Source organism: Mustela putorius, unplaced genomic scaffold (genome assembly GCF_011764305.1).
Source record: "Mustela putorius furo isolate JIRA1106 unplaced genomic scaffold, ASM1176430v1.1 tig00000460_pilon_pilon_pilon, whole genome shotgun sequence".
Lineage (NCBI taxonomy): Eukaryota > Metazoa > Chordata > Mammalia > Carnivora > Mustelidae > Mustela > Mustela putorius.
Window position 1 is genome coordinate 8,776,135 of NW_025421389.1, and position 20,903 is coordinate 8,797,037.

General features: G+C 39.2%; 1 protein-coding gene and 1 long non-coding RNA gene across 6 annotated transcripts in view; both read right to left on the bottom strand.

Annotated features, from left to right (window-relative positions):
• Positions 1-20,903, bottom strand: part of NTM (neurotrimin) — a 948,645-nt gene that overhangs the window by 532,998 nt on the left and 394,744 nt on the right. The gene's annotated exons all lie outside the window — the stretch shown is intronic.
• Positions 7,936-13,406, bottom strand: LOC123392170. The gene is made up of 3 exons (XR_006606869.1): positions 13,266-13,406; positions 12,755-12,885; positions 7,936-10,553 (listed from the first exon to the last, which is right to left on the bottom strand). It is a non-coding gene; the product is annotated as an uncharacterized LOC123392170 (long non-coding RNA).

Below are 20,903 nucleotides of genomic sequence, written 5' to 3' on the forward strand. Positions count from 1 at the left end.
GGCAGAGGAAACAACATAATCAAATTCAGAGACATCACCCAGCACCGCATGTTCAGGAAATGACTAACTGCCTGGTGCGTGCCGAGAAAGAAGGCAAGGGCTCAAGGTGGCCAGATCACGCACACAAGAAACACTGAGTGCTCAGCTCATGAGTTTGGCCTAATGACATTCACTCGTGCCTGAAAAAAGAATTTAGACTTAACTTTTCTGGCATAAAGTTATCACTAATGATTTCTGGATAGGGAGTGTGTCAAAGTCAGAGCTGTGTTTTGGGAAGATTAACGTAGCAGAGATATGAAGGGTAGAGACAGAAGGGACAGAGATTAATTAGTTGGTTGTTCTGATAGTTCAAGTGAGAAGTGATGACATAATAAACTTGAGTGGAGATGGTGGAGCTAGAAAGAAGAGGTGTGAAGTTATAAAGTTAGAATCAACAGATCAATAGACCTGAGAGACAAATTTTAATGTAGGGGCCAGGGAGAGAGACCTGGTGATACTCCTTAAGCAATTATAAATGTGGAATTGGATTTCAAGATAGGAGTCAAGGCTAGAGATAGATTTAGGCTTCATTCCCACAGAGGTGATAATTGGACAGTGGGAAGTGATAAGAACACCAAGGAAGAGAGTATAGGGAAGGAAGGAAAGAAAAGAGAAGAAAAGAGCCAAAGAGCAAACCATGGAGAAAACTTTGCTTGGGAGCTAAAGAAAGGCAAGAGAGACCAAGCAGGGGGCAGGGAACAAGTGGCCCCAGAAACAGGGGAAAGCCAGGAAGGCCAGCTTCACAGAGAGAACAGTAGATGGCCTGAGTGAAATGTTGCAGAAGTGAGTAGGTTGAATTGAGATTCAGCCAATTTATTTGATGATTAGTCAGTCAGTGATAAACTTGAAGAGAAGAGTTGGAAAGGAGCATAATGAGGAGAAAACAGGTGGCAAAGTAAGAAGTAGCCTGGGAACAAAAGTAGCCACCAAGTGTACCATGTACCCTTGCAAAGGTTGTCAGTGAAAGGAAGGAAAACATCCCACCAAATGAAGCCCATCCCCACCCCCTGCCAGCCAGAGCAGGGAAAGTTATTTAAAATTTTCTTATTAGCTGCTTTGCAAATTTATGATGTTTGGAAATGCAGGATACCAGATAAATCAAGTGTTAGAATGACTGGCATACGTCAGTGATTGGTGCCATTCCTGGCCAGGCCAGAGTTGAGTCTGCGTCTGCCCCAATGCCCCAACCCTGGAGGGCAGCACATCAGACTCAAAAAAAACAGCAAAGGATATTGCACAACAGAATGCTAAACCTCAGCCAATAGCCTGATGAGCAATTTATAAAGTGCGGGAAATAATGCTGTGTTTTTCTTTCCTCCTGCCTTTTCTCCCCTCCTTGGGCTTTTAGTTCGCCATGAAGCTCAAGGAGGAAGGAAGCAGGGAATCACACTGTACAGGAAACCAGCCACTGCTTCCTGCACTCCAGACACGGGCAGACAATTGACAGTTCATCAGGAGATCAAGAGCAGAGCCCCACAGGATGCAAGGGGGAGCTGCTCAGCAATGCCTTCTCAGGGCCCAGGCCCCCGCCTTGCACTTGACCACCAGTGTCACAGAACAACGCTGTGACATGGAGGCCTCCAGCGTACTCATTTGTATCCTCCTACATGAAGGCACCCCCTAGCTGATGGGTGCAGGGATGAAGGCTATATAGGGGCTGATGAATTCTGAGGGAGGATAAACAGCAACAGATAAAACTCCAAGTAGCTGAAATTCTGTTTCATGCAAATGACCATAAATGCAAAGAGGCAGGGTTGGGAAAGAGGGAAAGAAATAAGGAAAAGCTGAATTAATTCTAAATGGAAGTTTTTTTCCTGCAGCATTAGCTACTATTGAAGAAAATGAATAGGCTTTCTCCCCACACTTATTAAATTTCTATGATTCTCTAATTTCGGAGCCCTTTATTTGCAGTGGAAAGACTGAGACTCTGGTGTATTACAAATGAGAGGCTCTCTGTTACCTGTTTGTCATAACGCTCACAATGATTCCTTGAGAGAAGGGGAGAGATGAGGAGAGCCTTCCTTGAGGGAGAAACACGAGGTAATGCAAGAAGTCTGTGTGGGCCGTGCAGGACAGGATATGTTGACTTGGATCTGGATGGATGTGCCCTGCTCAAACTAATGCAAAGGGAGGGGAAGAAAGTCTAAAGATGTCACAGAGTATCATGGAAAGAACACTGGGTCTGTAGGAAGGAGATCTTATTCTAGATCTTATTCTAGTGCCACCATTCATTGGCTATGTCATCTAACCTTGGTTTCCCCATTTATGATATTGCATTATAAATAGCCCACCTCCCTTCTGTACCGTGAAAATAAAATGGGATAAAAACATAAAAACGTGCACAAAAAACATGGTGAGAATAGCTCTATATAAATACAAGATGCTAATGTGCTTGAAAGGAGAAAAGAATGTCTGTTGGTAAGGATATTAAAAAAAAAAAAAAAAGTGAAATGACTCCATCCTAGCACAAAACTGCCAGAACACAATCTCTAAGGGAGTCCTGAGGCTTTAGTGGGGGAACGTGCAGTGTTCTGAGGTTCTGGTAGGAGTGAACAAGAAGAAGGAGGGGGTGCACTACATTCAGCTGCTGGCCTGTTCCCTGGCTCAGAGAAGACCTAGACCTCTTAGCTGGGTACTATGCCCACCTGCTGTGGCAACTCTTAATATGCACTTGAACCAAGGGAGCTTCCCTATATTCAGAAGGACAAATACACTCTACCTGTATCTGCTATGTCTGAACTTAAAATCTCAACTTCAGAAAAAGTCATTTCTCTCTCTCTCTCTCTCTCTCTCTTTTTTCTCCTTGACTTGGTAAGAGTAATTCAGATGGACCACCATGGATTTGATTTGATGCAACGGTGATTCACTGGTTGTTGTGTAAAACTGCTAATCTTCCCCCAACCACTTCTGAATTCTTTAATTCCTCTGACACATTAATTCTAACCCCAGCATAGAATGCTCCAACATCCCTGAGAATCCCAGAACAGAAATTACAGCAATTTCCTATAACTGGAATCAAATTCCAAGGTTGGAGAGCATGGGCCACATCCTGTCATTAATTCAAACATCCATGTGAAAGATTATGGTGGGCAGCTGTGATTCCATTAAAGGGGGCAATTTCAACTCCATTTCCTTGATAAACAGACACAAGCTCACCCCTAAATTGGGCTTGATAGATTTGATTAGGGTAGAGTTTTTGGAGGTTGCGGTTTCTGCACGAAAATTGCTGTTTGATGTGCAAGGCCAAATTGCACTTGAAATCTCCTTGCATCCATAGAAGGGGGAGAAGGAAGAGGATAGAACACCTAGCCAATTGCTATCATCCAAGCAGCAGGGGAGTCAAGCTGTTGTATTCAAAATATCTGTTAGGTATGCAGTCAGTGTGTGCTGCAGAAAGCATGCCACACTCAGGGGAAACTATGATTAAAAGCAGCAAAACCAAATGTTATTGAAACAAAGCAAAATGTACCCATCCAATTGCTTTAGCTCACATGAATCTTTTGCAGGGAGAAGGAATGGTATGTAGCCTTCTTTGGGGACACCTATGGGCCCATGTTTCAGAATTCCCACTGAGAACCTGGGGGCCAGGGAAGAATACAAGTTGAAGCTCATAGCTTTATAGCACATTCTTCCTGCACAAACACAGAAGCCTGGGCTAAATGGCAGTCTAGCTTGCTTGCTTTGTCTTCAATAAATGAGAGACACTTCTTCTTTAGGTCAGCTCCACCAGATAAGGCTTGGGGATTGTAATTCTTTCCACAAACCCTGTTCTGAAAGTCTAAAAGTCACAAACCCTTCCTGTTGGTAAATCTTTTTGCTTCTGCAGTGTAAGCACTCACAAGGAGCACTTGAATTCCTTTGCTGTTGCCTGTTCTGCCTGGCCTGATGCCAAGTGAAAAGGGAATTAAGCTCTACTATGGACTTAGAATGTGCCAAAATCCACTCTAGGTACTTTATGTATATCATCCCCATTAAAGCCATGCATAACCCTGGAAATGACTACTGTTTCTCCATCCTCAAATAAAGGTAATAAGTTTCATAAAAGTCTAAAAAAATGGCCAATTTTTAAAAAAAGATTTTATTTTTATTTATTTGCGAGAGGGAGAGAGATAGTAAAAGAGCACAAGCAGGGATGGGGGGAGGGAGAAGCAGACCCCCCTGCTGAGCAAGGATCCCAATGTGAGGCTAGATCGCAGGACCCTGGGATCATGACCTAAGCTGAAGGCAGATACTTAACCAGCTGAACCACCCAGGAACCCCTATGTTCAAGATTTTATAAGTGGTGAGAGGTAGACAAGGCTGTAAGCTAAAATCACCTGAAACCAAGGTCCAAATTCATCTATCATTGAGGACTGCTGCCATAACTGACCCAGGGAGTGAAGGACCCCAGTGGGGAAAGAGACACACCAAGTCAGTAGTACCAGAATGGTTCCAATCCTTGACAGAAGGATCAGAGCTTGAAAGATAAAGTAAGTATAAAGACTAAGAGAGGATGAAAGCAGTACATGTTTTAAAGTGCTGGAATTTAGCATTATATAAAGCAATTAGCAAATCAGCCTCCACTAAAGAAAATAAATTGATTGGCAGGTGTCTGCTAAAAAGATTCTGTGTTAGAGCAGCATTAGAAAATAGAGAAAGGACTCCTGGTGACACAGGGATCCCATGTACCCTCTGCCACTCTCCAAAATGCTCTGTACCGTATCCTTTAGGAATTAAACAAGCCTATAAATTCATTGAACATCATCTTCCTGAATATGTCAGTAGGTTTTAATGGGACCACTATGGTACCCCAAAGCAGAGCTATTCAAAATTCCAGGTCCTATCCACATGCTTCACCTTAAAGCATTTTTTAAAAAATCCTATAACATTGTTTGCACAAATCAGTGTGCCAAACCTAGATATTTAATAGAATCTGTTCCAACCATAAGTTTGAAACTTTGCTGTGGTGTTCCCCATCCTCTTGAACCTTCACTTATCTACCTATTCAAACAAAGCTCTCAGAAGGGACTTTCGGTATGGATCAAATACTTTATAAAGAAGATCAGAATACACTTTGCCAATCTAGCACCTGAGCCAGACTCGTACTGATTCTCTATTTCTGTTCTCCTCTCTCTTCATAGATAGGCTCCTGAGCCCACCTCCGGGAAGAAGTGACAACCTACTTGGAACTACTGCTTTGATCAGCTGTTATTAGATTCAAAACTCCAGAACCTATCTCTCTACCTCTGGCACACAGACAGAAAGTGAATCTCCACTGAGCCAGGATGTAACAGGCTGGTCTCCCATCCTGAAGACCTGGCTTCCATGAATTTTAGTAGCCAATAATTGCCACTCCTCTTCTCCAACCTTGCCTTCTTAATGAATCCTATCCTATACATGACCAATATATCTGAAGATATAGAATACATACATACATACATACATACATACATACATACATACATACAGCTTTTGGGATCTGATTTGTATACCTAGAGTGTTCCATCTCAATTCAAGGGGCAACGATGCTCATAGCCCAGACAATTCCTGACATTGTTACTGAGACATGCCACTGCTCTATTCAGAGTACAATGCTACAGTCTGACTCAGTGAATTAGCATGGGGCAGTTTGAAGATACTCTCCATCAAGAGTCATATGGGATGTTAGTCATGATTGGGCTCAGATTGGGATTGGAGATGGAGTATAGTATATGTAACCAATTTGTCTTTTGAGATGAATATTCTTAATAGATTATAAAGGGTGTGCGGTATTGGCAATTTTCCCCTCTGCTCTTTTTACTGTTTTAGAATTTTAATCAACAATTAATTGAACAAATATTTGCATGGGGCTAATTTCAGTGAACTCATAGTTGATTAATATAGACCTGAATTCTGTTTTCATTGAACTTAATGGTCTAGTAGGGGAGAGATCATTGAACAAGTAGTTAGAAGTTCATTGGGTAGTACCATCTGCTTCCTGAAAGCATCTGGATAACCCAAGGCAGGTGCAAGCACAGATGGTCATTTCCCATTGACTGGGAAGAAGATTGCAGATACCTTGAATGACCCATAATAATATCTCAAAATCCATAAAGTCAGAGATTATCTATCCGTATCATATCTGAAATTCACGCAATAGTAGACATGGACAGTGAGCACATAACTGTTTTATGGATATAGACCAATAAGCTTCATATTATGTGAGGTCAAATAACAAAGAAACCCTTAAAATCATCACCAACCATAGTACCTAGCACATAGTAAGTGCTCATTAAACAGTTGCTAAGCAAATCATTTGAAAGATTCCTATTTGCTCTCAAGTAATCAGGCTTTGGACTCATCATTCTTGCCAGTTCTATTACCTTGTCCTTCTTCTGGCGGAAGCTAGGCTGTAGAAGAACAAATGCAATGAAGTGCTTGAAAGAGCCTCCCTCTCCTTCCTGCATTTAGATACTGTTCTCCAGCAGAGACATGGAAGGGAATTGAACTGCAGTGCAGGCCCTCGGAGATCTCAATGATAACAATAACAGCTGGGAAGTGGGATAGAGGAATGCAAGGAGAACCTGAAGGCTGCAGCCTATACATCCACATGAATCATCAAGATGAGGATCACAAGGACCATTTTATAGCAAATCTTCAGTTACTTTATTTAACCCTGCTGCCCATTATTACTACCCTTTTCTTGTTTAGGTCTTGTATCAATATGCTTGGCTAATTTTTTTCTGCCCAGCTGCCAACCTTGGGCAGGAGAACATCTGGTGTATCCCCAAAGGGCATTAGCCCATTAAGAAAGGCAAATTGATTTTTTAAAACTTCATAAATCAGCAGTCAAATGAAAAATGTCATTTTAAATTACAAACACAGCCCAGTTGAATGTGTGGCTGCTATCATGCACAATTGGAATTATTTATGATTGTTTAATATTTGTTGGGGGGACATTGTAATTTTAATTATGTGATACAAGGTGAGATAATTATTTACTGGTGCCGACATGGAATTACCAATAATTACTTAATATCTGTTGGAAATTATTCAACAGTTTTTAATTAGTGGTACATACTACAGTGATTGTTATTTTTCCAATGAATATAAAAATCCCATCCATGAGAAAAACGTCTGGGAGTTACATTAGTAAATGTTCCAAAATACATTATTGACTTATACACATGATCATACTATGTTAGTACTTCTCAGTATTTGAGGCTTTCTTGCCTACATCAGCAGAAGAACGAACAAGTAAGCAATGACCAGCTCTCAGGGTAGGCCATTAACTAAAGGAAAGGCATCCATTTGAACAAGTCCTATTTGGCTCATATTCTCAGCTTCTGGGATAAACAAATATGTTGCCATAGGGATACATAAATGCTTTGTCCACTCTATCTCTTCCTTTCAATTGTAAATTCCTTGAGGGCAAGAACCAGTCTTTTTTTAAAAGCTTACTGTGTCATGTCCTCCCTTACAAAATCACCTTTACAGTAAATGTTCTATAAAGATGTGTGGATGAAGATGTGGAGCAGAGATAGTTGTTCATCTGTACAAAATTCCTTTCACTATTTTGTTGATATTCTTTTGCTCATCCTTGCAAACCACAAAGGAAAGAAAATGAAAAAATGATCTCACAGTCTTCTAATAAATGGTCTTAAGTCATTTACTTGGTGTAAAGATTACTCATGAACACCATTACTTACTCAACACATTGTTCTGAATCTTTTTTAATGTAAAAAGCATTTAATTAGAATTACATTGTTAGAGCCTGTTAAGTTTTTCCTTAGTTATTCATTAAAAAATGAAGTGCTTTACCAAGAGAAAACAAAAGGAAGAAAGATATATCTATTTAATCATTTGCTAAATATTTTTGATTTGCTAAAGATCACTTCCAATTATTTGTAAGTGTAATAAATTCAACTTCTCCTACACTGCCTTGTTAATGCCACCTTGTCTAGGAGGAAGGGAGACAGGGACCCATCCTCCCCATAAGACAAGGCACAATGCAGACAATGGGCCATGTATTCCAGCAGGACCAAGTATTAAAAAGCCTTTCCTCCTGGGGTTCTTATCTAACTCCAACCCCAGACTCTTACCTCACCCAGTGATGCCAGTCACCCCACATCACTTATAAGCTCCTGTGTTTCTCAGCCCCAAATGCACCATCTATGTTCTGCTTTGTGATACAGAGACTGGGATTCTACAAACTACATTTCTTCTGTGCCTGTTGGCTTTATGTTAGGTTTCTCAGCAGGGTCATAAACAAAGGATGGAAGACAGAAGAGGAGAAGGGGACTTGCTCCTTCCTGTTGGTTTGTTCCTCCTGTCAGCACTGTTTCAGCAATGGCCCTTCACCCAGAATAAGAAGTACTTATTTCTAAGAACAGCTGGTTCTGTTTCCAGCTTCTTTCCACAGTTCCCAGGCCAGGTCATGTTCCCTGCCATGGGAACCGGCATGGGCTGTGCAATGCCCCCTCCCAGAGGATAACTACCAGCTCTGCCTGGTCCTTCCAATAAGCTCTTGAGATACAGAAGCAGCCAGGTGGCACCTCTCCTTGGAAGGTTGGCCCCAGCTCTGCCAGCCTTTTTAGTTTTCCTACAGGTCCTAAAACTTGCAGTTTCTGGGAATCCTAACTTCTCCATGTTCTGCCAGCCCTGGAAGAGCTTCAGTCTTTTCTTCTGTCTAGTTTATCTTCCTACACCTTGTTACCCAGTTCCCCATATTCATGATCTCTGGTGGAATAATTAGTATGGGTTATATTTTCTTGCCCAACATTGATTGTAGTACCTCTCTACATAAGTACTGGCTCATAACCTTGGCTCATGATGACCCCCACCAGTGGCACTGACACAACACGCATCACTGTCCCTCTCACACCTCAGACCATACTCCATGTACAGAAAAACATATCACAAACGTCTGATGTTTGCCCTGAACTAATGTGTGCCAGTGCTATACTGTCCTAAATGTGACCCGAACTCCTAGAGCATCACATGCCTTGGCACTTGTGGAACCATAATTCTCATTTGGAGGAACCGTGATTCTCTTCCAGACAATACTGGATGGACATGTCTTTCCTGTATTCTGATAAAGCAGTCTTTTGTTTTAAAAAATAATCATAAAAAAGGAGGATAAAAGACAGCTTTGAGGTAACCTGATATCATTTCTTCCAGTTATTTATTAAGCTCTTTATCTTGTACCAATAGTCTATCTAAAGAGAGTCCTCAAACACCACTATTCCTTTCTTAAGTGATGCTAACAAAGTATCTAATAACCATAATATCTACCACTTAGTGAGCAGACGTTATGAGCACCTGGACACTGCACTAGCTTATTAAATTCTAACTGATCCTAGGAGGAAGAAATTATCATCATACTTTGCACCTGAAGAAAACAGTAATGCTGAGAGGGTGGGATTAGGGTGAGGTGAGTGAGCAAAATTTAAGGGGGTGACAAGAAATTCAGTAATCAACACACCTATGTTATTACATTTTAATAAATCAAACTAAATACAATAATTGATAAATATGAAAGTGTTAGAGTCCAATATGGCAGCACTGCTCTTTCTGTTGCTTGTGCAATGTTTCTGTTTCTTTTGTTTGTGCAAATGGCACATCCCAGTAAGATAAGGGACTGAAATGCAAATTAAGGTTTCCTTAACTCCAAACCCTCAGTTATCCACCACTTGCTACAGGGCAGGGGGACATAATCTGTATCTCTAGAGGGCATTACCAACTGTAGTTTTCTGATTTTTTAATTTAATGTAGTGCCATCCAGGCAGGGGCTTTCAAAGAACATGAATGTATTCATGTGTCATAGAGAACTTGAATTCTCTAAATTCTATGCTAACTGTGGTTTTAGATGTCATACACTCTAAAGCTAGAAGATGTAGTTTTGATGAAATATATACTACTTAATTATTCATGCATGAATTCATTCATTCATTCATTTAGCTAATAGTCATCTAGTACCTATTTTGTGTTCAATCTCTTGCCATTCCTTATTCAAGTACTTGTGGAATCCATACGTGGGTTGGTTAAAAAGTAGCAAGGAGTGAAATTCTATCTTTCCTAGGATAATTCTCAAGGAATAAAATAGTAAAATATGGATGAGACATAAAGATGGAATACTTGGGTACTACTTTATTAATTTATACCAGAGATCATGAAGATCTGGTGACTTCTATAGCTAATGGCTATTGTGAATATATCACCTGAATTCTGTAACTCTTAAGTATCTGAGCTAAAGGATGATCCCTTTTCCTTCTTCCTTTATTGTAAAGTAGTGCATAACAAAATAATGACCTAGTTGCTAATGACCAGTTTGTACCTGAATGTCAGTGTGATTACCGACAGGGCAAATGCAGATATAGAGTGACCCTCCCAACCCAGAGTTGCAAAAGAGACCCAGAACACTGGCGGTGGTACTGGGGAAGCAGCAGTAGGCCGCACATGCCGTCATGCATTTAATACCGATGACCTCCTTCTTCTTTTTCTGACAGTCAGCATCCACTTGCCCGGAGAGTTGAGTGGTCTGAGGAGATTCCATCCTGCAAATATTTGTAGGTGGTTATCCTGTCTGTCCCACAGTCACAACTCAGACAAATGATAAATATTGAGGTCTTTTAATCTTATCTCACAAGTCAATCCCTCCAGCTTTCTAATCATTCTTGTTGCTCTATGGCAAGAACCTTCACATTTGTCTACCTCTCTGATACAGAAATGATGGGAAGCAGAGCCCAATAGAGCAGCTGGTAGGTAGACCTTGACCTCAGCCCACATCCTGATGCCCAGACAAATGCAAGGGCCACAAAACTGCATCTCTGCTGCAGGAATCTTCTGCCAGGATCTCTTCCCAGAACACCAATTGTCATTAAAAAAAAAAAAAAAGAAGAAGAAGAAGAAGAGTGAAGGGGCGCTTGGGTGGCTCAGTCATTAAGTGTCTGCCTTTGGCTCTTGTCATGATCCCAGCCCCACGTCAGGCTCCCGGCTCAGTGGGAAGACTGCTTCTCCCTCTTTCACTCCCCCTGCTTGTGTTCTCTCTCTCACTGCGTCTCTCTGTCGAATAAATAAATAAAATCTTTAAAAAAGAAAAAAAGAGTGGAAGCAGGACATGTGATGTATACAATTCATGTAAAACAGGGATTTAAATTAATCTAAAAGAAGTTTCCACCTTGGGCTTGCAAAATCTAGCCCTTAACAGAACATCATAAGGTGATGTACAGACTCAAATCTGACTGACCCAGGATGGAAAGACAGGTGTTATGGTTTTGATAAATTGTTTAATGTCTTTGCTATTCAGTTTTTAAATCTGTAAAATGGAGGTACTCCTTCTTACTTCTTAGGTGACTTCAAGTTAGAAGAGACAACATAGCAAAGTCTTAGACACAGCATCTGGCATTCCTTTATTTAGCCATTAACCAACGTACAATAGTCCCTAGTGTGTGCCAGGTATTAGGTTCTGGGGTTAGAGTCTTAAAAAGACAGAGTTAACCATTCATTTCATGTAATTCATCACATTCTTAGTTATTATCATTAATAATACTATTTAAAGAAGTGCCAGCAGTAAAACAGTGGAAGTCTTACCATTATTGCTAGTATCAAAAACCATCCCACAAATACAGCAGGCTCTATATGAACTTCTCAGTCTATATTCATAGGTGGCTTTCAGTACTTGGCAATTTTTGTGATGGAGATGGGGCATGAAAGTACTGAAAAGTCCTTCTACCCAGCTTGGCAATTCTCACTGAGAGGTCCCAGGGCCTTCCTTTCAATGGGACTCTCTCCACTCAACTTCCAGATGTACATTTATCTAACTGAGCTCTGGGGAATCCAATCCAGACTATTCCATTTTACAGTAGAGATGAGTGCTAGTAAGATAAATTAAGCAATTTAACAAAAGTAAATATGATTCTTTCTATAAGTGTGTACCTACTAAACAGATATTTGATGAGATCTGCAAAAAACCAAACCATTATTTTTTTAAAGATTTTATTTATATATCTATTTGACAGACAGAGATCACAAGTAGGCAGAGAGGCAGGCAGAGAGAGGAGGAAGCAGGCTCCCTGCTGAGCTGAGAGCCCGATGCGGGGCTCGATCCCAGGACCCTGGGATCATGACCTGAGCGGAAGGCAGAGGCCTTAACCCACTGAGCCACCCAGGTGCCCCAAAACAAACCATTTTTATAGCCTAATCTTTCTTCTTACATATCAAATCAACTGCCTTAGCATACTTTTTTTAACTTGAAAATAAAATGAAAGCAATACCAATTTTAAGAGTAAGGGCCACAGATGTTATTTCAGAAGTAACAGCGTGAAGATGACATGTTCGTTTGTCATGTATGTCTTATGTGTATCATTTATGGCCTCAGATGTCATAAGAATCAGCAAAGATGCTAATGACAGCTAGAGGTGGTGGTCAGAGAAAGGGAACTTTATGCAGAGGTGGTGCCAACACTGTAGAGAAATAAAAACATGAACTCCAGAGTGATGGTTGGGAGATCCAGTGAGGCTAGATTATCATGAGACTCAACCAACCAAGTGTAGAATTCTAACTGATGAAATGATCAGTTGAAATGATGCCAGCTTCATCCATTAGACAAGGCTGGTGATCCACCACCAGAATAAGCCAGGGCTTAGAGGATCAGAAATCCAAGAGAACTACTGTAATCAGAGGACCCTGTAGGCAGAGGGGCAGACCTCAAGACCAGGACATGAACACTTATGAGGACACAAAGTAGCTGTATTACCTTCCATGGCATTCTCTGTTTGTTGATTTATTTATTGTTGTTGTTGTTGTTGTTGTTGTTGTTTGTTTATTTTTTGCTGGGGTGCTGAGTATGGTTAAACACGTTCCACTGCGTTAAAATGTCATTTTTTCCTAAAAGGATTTGAATGTTATTTATAGTAAAAAGGATCAAGGTAAAGGGATTAGTCATGCTCCAAATACAGACAACTGAGTCCCTATTCTTCCCATGACAATTATTAGGTACCAGTAATAAATAGCCTATTAGGTACCAGGCACTGGTTCTATATACATTAACTTTAAGCTTTATGACAAACAGCCCCTGAGATAGACATTGGTGTTTCTATTTTCAGATGAGTAACCTGAGTCTCAGTGAGATTAAACAACTTGACTCAAATTACACAACCAATTAAACTTGGATCTCCACTTCAATCTCTGGCTGCAAACCCGTATTTGGCAATGTTTCACCTTCTAAAGTTCTCTTCACTTACTACTTGACTCATGCGGTTACTCACTGATGCATTAATTCCTTCACTCATCCAACAGATATTTATCAAGCACAGTCCACAGTCCACACTAAGTGATGTATATAGAATTCAGGTTGTCTTTGCAAAAGTTATCAAGGCTGTTGGAAGATCAGGTAGTGGTCACTCTTCAAGGAGTGGGTAATGACTGCAAAATAATGAGAGATGAATTCATATACGTTGCAATGTTGTGTTGCTTGACCTTGATGTTATTTACAATACATGTGCTCAGTTTGGAAAATTTATGAAGTTGTATACTTATGACATGTAGACTTTTCTGTATGTACATATTTATGTATATATATGCACCCGTACACACAAATGACACTTATTAGAGGTATAAACACACCCACATACAAGGAAACAAGCAAAAAAGATACTGTCCTTGGCTTTAGAAAAATCATATCGTACTGAATAAAAAAGAATAGCTCTCTCTTTACCAGAATAACTGAAAGTACTCTCTTCATATTGATGTTGGGCATTGTTTAAAGTAAATAGGATGAAGCTAGCCTTGATTTCCTCTTCCTTATTAAAATAGTTGTGCTAAAATCGTTGGGCTTGGGAGAGAAAGCCTTGGTTTTATTGTTGTTCTTTACTAATTTGTAAATTTAGGCATTTCATTAAATACTTTGAACCAGTTTTCGCACAGTAACACCTACAACACGGAGATTTCAAGGATCAAATGTGTTTGTTAAATCTTAAAGAGCTACTACTAATTAGCATTGGTTGCTGCTGTTGCTGCTGCTGCTTGCATTCTGGGTTGAATAGAGATGACTCCAAAGAGATTTCTGAACGATTAAAACAAAATTGGTAAAATGGTGACCTGAATGCTCTTTTTCTAGCTTTATTTCTGACTTTTATCTGCTTTTCTTGAGCCACGTGTCTTTGACCAAAGGGCAGTCTGATGCAAACAACTCTGCTGGAATTACTATAAAGAGAATTTCTGTAGGACTTGTTCTCCTGTCCTATAAGCTGTAAAAGAACTAGAAATTACTTTCAGAAAATCTTTGTCCAAACCAGAACGTGGTGGACCTTGGGACAAGCCTATCTCAGAGCAGTCTGTGGGTTCCTAGATGAGAGATCAATTTCTCAACATTTGCCTGGCTTGAATGGCCTAGTTCTCCCAGCACTTCAAGAAGCCTAGAGGGAGCTAAATGGATGGGCTGAGTACTCCTTGTTCCAGAGGCCAAGAAGATAACAGGAAGTGGGATGTGGGGGGAGGGCTTCACTATTTCTATTCCCACTGATCCCCAGCAGGAGAGACCACTTCACTTCCCACCACCTATCTAGTAATTTCTCAGTGTGACCAGAATCCCAATTTATTGACAAAGAAGAATATTTACTTGAAAGGAACAAGCAGTTAGAGAATCAGAATCTGTCAAAATAAAGCAAGCACATACTCAACAAAATACAACCTCTGAGGATGATAAAACATCTCTCTTAGAGAGAGAGAGAGAGAAATAGAAAGAGAGATTCAAATGCAGCATGTTATTATTTCTCCAATAAAAACATTTGCATAATGAATCAACCCCAAAATTCCATAGTTGAATAGAAAGAGAAAATGCCACTGTTGAGACCCAGATTAGTTGCCTGGAATGTCAGAGGCAAAGTATTAGCTTAAAGCTAATATCCTATATTATATATAGGATTTAAGTTATTTAATATAGGATATTATATAATATCCTATATTAAAAGGATAAAGAGATAGTAATCATTAGAGGAGACACAGGAGTTTAATATACAAATAAGTAATTGTTTAATATGGGGGAAAACAACTAAGAAGAGAGATGCATAATCTGAACAAATAACAGAAGAAAATTTGGGGGAACAGAGGATAGACCTGAATCTGAATATTAAATGGTTTCTTCTAGTCCAGATTAGATCAATAAGTAAAGTACACACTTCAACATATTGCAATAAAATTCCAGAATTCTATGTAAATATATAATCTTATAAACTCCTAATGGATCAAGTGCTTACAGAAGAGAAAGAATCAAGCTGGCATTGAACTCAATGCTGGAAGACAATGACATAACACCCCAGATGAAGCTGGAAGACAATGACATAACACCCCAGATGACTGAGAAATGACTGTAGTATTTGAATCCTATGCTCAGTCAGGATTTCATTCACCTGTCAGAGCGAAAGAAAGATATGGAGACTAGGCAATAATTCAGAAACAACTTCATGCATATAGCCCATCTGAAGGAATTACTCAAGAACAACTCAGAGCAAAGAAGGGATGAGGCAGAATAGAGGCTATAACGTGGGGAGGACAAGAGGTTTCCTTTCTCAGAGTTGAGAAATGAGCACCTGCCTGTGTTTCTCCCAAAATGGGTAAGAAGAGCTTGCCCAAGAACATATTTAAACCCACCCTTGTAAAGGAAGGCATGCATTTAAAAAGAAATGCTAAAAATTTTCCAGAATGCTGCATCAAAACCTGGATCTTCAGGTGGGGGGAAAAGAAATTGGGAGAAGTAGGCTAAAAAATATCAAATATTTGATGTGAAGTAATGGGGAGGAGGAAGAAAATCTTCCTATTTCTAAGTGGGGAGGGCTTTGGAGATTTAAATTAATAGAAAACAGAATTTTTATAGATGAAAGTCAATTTTAATGGGGAGATTATACAGTTGACCCTTGAACAACACAGGTTTGAAATGGTTGGGTCCACTTACTTTTTTTTGTTGTTGTTGTTGTTTGTTTTTTTTTACAACACAGCACTGTGAATTTATTTTCTTTATCTTATGACTTTCTTAATATTTCCTTTTCTCTAGCTTACTTTGTTGTAAGAATATAGTATAGAATACAGATAGCATACAAAATATGTGTTAGTTGACTGTTTAGGTTATCAGAAGGCCTCTGGTCAACAGTCATTACATTTTTGGGGAATCATAATTTATATTTTGGGTGTTGGTGTCCCTAAACCTTGTGTTGTTCACTATATTTTACACTGCTTTCAAATAATAGGGGAAAATATGTCTGATGTGTCAGCAGAAAAGATTATAAGCATCAATAATATAGAATGGAATTTCTAAAAAAAAAAAAAAAAAACAACAAAGTGGGGAACCATAGAATGAAGAGTGATTTAGATGTAATAGATATCAATCTATATATACTATGCAAGATACAGTCAGTTATATAAAACAAAATATTCAAAAACCCCACAAAACTATCCAAATTCAAGAATGTGATAAAATTAGTTATGGGGGTGGGTGTGACTGGGTTACTCAGTTGGTTAAGTGTCTGCCTTCAGCTCAGATCATGACCCCAGGGTCCTGGGATCAAGCCCCACATCAGGCTCCTTGCTCAGTGAAGAGACTGCTTCTCCCTCTCCCCTGCCTGCTGCTCCCTGGTTGTGCTCTCTCAATCTCTCTCTCTGTCAAATAAATAAATACCCACCCCCACAAAATAGTTACAATAGGAAAGAGTAATGCAACTTTCTTAGAATTTGGCATCTTTAGTGGACAAAAACAATGATAAGAAGTTAGAAGAACTTAAGAATATAGTCAATAAAAAAAAAGAATATAGTCAATAAAACTAGTTTCAGATATAATATTTCATTATTATATGGTATATTTAAATAGCATTAATTTATGTATATAAAAGGGATAGTTTAAGATTTTTGTCCTGGGATACAAAGAAACTTAAATATTTTTTAAAAATTAAAGATTTTATAGACAATGTTCTCTGACCAAAATTCCTCATATTAAAAAATAATAAATTCATGTTGCAAAATCTTTACTTAGAAAATAAGAAATAGATCTCATCTCATCTTTGTGTCAGAAAAGGGAATTAGAAGTTGTCAAAGAAGAAGTGGGTAGGAGAAGAATCAATGAAACAAGATGGGATTGGGAGGGAGACAAACCATAAGTGACTCTTAATCTTACAAAACAAACTGAGGGTTGCTGGGGGGAGGGGAGTTGGGAGAAGGGGGGGTGGGGTTATGGACATTGGTGAGGGTATGTGCTTTGGTGAGTGCTGTGAAGTGTGTAAACCTGGTGATTCACGGACCTGTACCCCTGGGGATAAAAATACATGTTTATAAAAAAATAAAAAATTAAAAAAAAATAAGTTGTCAAAGAAGAAAATTAAATTAAAATACTTCATATTAAGCCTATGGAATACAAGAAAAAAATTATTGTAACTTAATTGTCTTTATTGCTAATTAAGATGATAAAAATGGATGAACTGAATACTCACCTTAAGAAATTAGAAAAAGAAAAATCAAACAAGCAAACAAACCTAGAAAGAAGGGCTTAACACAGAGTCAATCAAGAATTAATTAAAATGAAACAAACAAATACAAAAGAAAAGGGAAAAAATCCAAAATCCAGTTCATTGAAGTCTTTTGTGAGCCTGATTAAGAAAATAGGAATCAAGTACAGATACAATTAGGAGAGAAGATAAGAAAAGAGAAAAATAAATACTGACTCCATACAGATTAAAACATTTTAAGAAATACTAACTGAAACTCAAGGGCAACAGCAAAATGCAAATTTATAAAAATTCATCTTAGAAGTAGAAACCCCAGAGATGCCTGGGCGGCTCAGTCAGTTTAGTATCTGACTCTTTTTTTTTTTAATTTATTTTTTATTTATTTTTGGCATAACAGTATTCATTATTTTTTCACCACACCCAATGCTCCATGCAATTTATACCCTCTATAATACCCACCACCTGGTACCCCAACCTCCCACCCACCTGTCAATTCAAACCCCTCAGATTGTTTTTTAGAGTCCATAGTCTCTCATGGTTCACCTCCCCTTTCAACTTCCCCCAACTCCCTTCTCCTCTCTAACTCCCCATGTCCTCAATGTTATTTGTTATACTCCACAAATAAGTGAAACCATATGATAATTGACTCTCTCTGCTGGACTTATTTCACTCAGCATAATCTCCTCCAGTCCTGTCCATGTTGCTACAAAAGTTGGGTATTCATCCTTTCTGATGGAGGCATAATACTCCATAGTGTATATGGACCACATCTTCCTTATCCATTCGTCCGTTGAAGGGCATCTTGGTTCTTTCCACAGTTTGGTGACTGTGGCCTTGCTGCTATAAACATTGGGGTACAGATGGCCCTTCTTTTCACTACATCTGTATCTTTGGGGTAAATACCCAGGAGTGCAATTGCAGGGTCATAGGGAAGTTCTATTTTTAATTTCTTGAGGAATCTCCACACTGTTCTCCAAAGAGGCTGCACCAACTTGCATTCCTACCAACAGTGTAAGAGGGTTCCCCTTTCTCCACATCCCCTCCAACACATGTTGTTTCCTGTCTTGTTGATTTTGGCCATTCTAACTGGTGTAAGGTGATATCTCAATGTGGTTTTAATTTGAATCTCCCTGATGGCTAGTGATGATGAACATTTTTTCATGTGTCTGATAGCCATTTGTATGTCTTGATTGGAGAAGTGTCGGTTCATAGCTTCTGCCCATTTTTTGATAAGCTTGTCTGTTTTGTGTGTGTTGAGTTTGAGAAGTTCATTATAGATCCTGGATATCAACCTTTGATTTCAGCTGGGTCATGATTTCAGAGCTCTGGGATTGAGACCCACTTTGGGCTCTGCACTCACTGGGCTCTATGCTCAGCATGGAGTCTGCTTGCCCCACTTCCTCTCCTCATCCCGGCTCCCTCTCCCTTTCAAATAAGTAAATAAATAAAATCTTTAAAAAAAAATTAGAGGGTCGCCTGGGTGCCTCAGTGGGTTAAGCCTCTGCCTTTGGCCCAGGTCATGATCTCAGGATCTGGGATTGAGCCCTACATCAGGCTCTCTGCTCCGTAAGGAGCCTGCTTTCCCCTCTTTCTTTGCCCGTCTCTCTGTCTACTTGTGATCTCTTTCTCTCTCTCTCTCTCTGCCAAATAAATAAAAATATTTTTTAATTAAAAAAAATAAAATTAAAAAAAAAAAAGTAGAAACCTCAGACAAACCAAAGATCTGTTGCATCCATCTATCTATCTACCTATCTATCTGAGACAGAAAGTTTGAGCAGGTGGTGGGAGGGACAGAGGGAAAGGGAGAGAAAGAATCTTAAGCAGGTTCTGAGCTCAGGATGGAGTCCCCATGACCTGAGAAGGATGCTTAACTGATTGAGCCACCCAGGTGCCCCATATCTGCCATTTTTAATAGGAGTTGAGACCAGATGGGTTCACCTTTAAATTCTGATGATATTTGGAATATTCTGGGCCATAGAAAAAATAAAATTTACAAATTTATCTTACAAATCTAGTAGTAAATGTACAGAAGACCTAATAAAAATACTATAAATATATTCCATACTTACATATCAAATATCTCATTAAAATGTTAATATCAGAATGGAGCAATTAACTCTAAGAAAGGATGACTTTATCCCAGGGGTGGGAGAACTTACATAAAACTGAAATAGCATCTCTTGGGTGGCTCAGTCAGTTAAGCTCCTGACTTGATTTCAGCTCAGGTCATGATCTCAGAGTTGTGAGACTGAGTGTTCATAGTGACTGGTTCTGGTCTGTGTGTGAAGCCTGCTTAAGATTCTCCCTCTTGGGACATCTGGGTGGCTCAGTTGTTTAAGCATAGGCCTTTGGCTTGGGTCATAATCCCAGAGCTTTGGTACTGAGTCCCACATTGGGCTCCTTGCTTGGCAGGAATCCTGTTTCTCCCTCTGCTTGTGCTCAATCTCTCTCTCTGGCCAAATAAATAAAATAAATATTTTTTCTTTTTAAAGAGAGAGATTCTCTCTCCCTCTCCCTCTGCCCCCACCCCTCTCTAAAAAAATAAAAATAAAAAACAAAGTCATCTTTAAAACTGAAATAGAATCAAGAGATTACCATAAATTAGAATTGGTTGGGAGTTGTTTCAATTCAGGATCTCTAAAAAATAATCTCTCCGCCTTAATGACAATGGATTCTGTGATTAATCAGAGATTTGGCTTTAGCTATCAAAGACAAAGAAAATAAAGTACAGATTTAGTAATGCTATTGTTTACATAATGATATATATGATATTTACAGAAATCCAGAGTTTATATAACTAAATAGAATTATATACTTATAATTAATATAGAATTATGTATTTATATAATTCCTTCTCATTTAAAACACACACACACACACACACACACACACACACACACACACGGGTACCTGGATGGCTCAGTGGGTTAAGTGTCTGACTTGATTTTGGCTCAGGTCATGATCTCAAGTTTATGAGACTGAGACCTGTGTGGGGCTCTGCACTTAGTGGGGAGTTTGCTTGGGATTCCCTCTCTCCTTCTCCCTCTGCCCCTCCCCTCCTCACCGCTGCTCGCTTGCGAGCGCTCTCTCTCATAAATAAGTAAATCTTTAAAAAAATAAAAGGAACACACAGCAAAGTTCAGTCTATTGGCAGCATTCATTAAACTTGCCTTTAAACTCAATGGACAGGAATAGTTTGGCCAACAGACTGTACCCTACAAATGTCTCTTTAGTCTTTTATCTGAACTGTATTGTTAACCAGTGTTAATGATTAAATAACCCACTGCAGGTGCAATCTCTAATTTAAATGTTATCAGTTGGAACTGGTCCTTTACATATTATCTAGTTCTCTTTTCATATTTAAATAAGTCTAAAAAATCAATCCTGTCCTCGTATATTTCAAGCTCTTTAAAA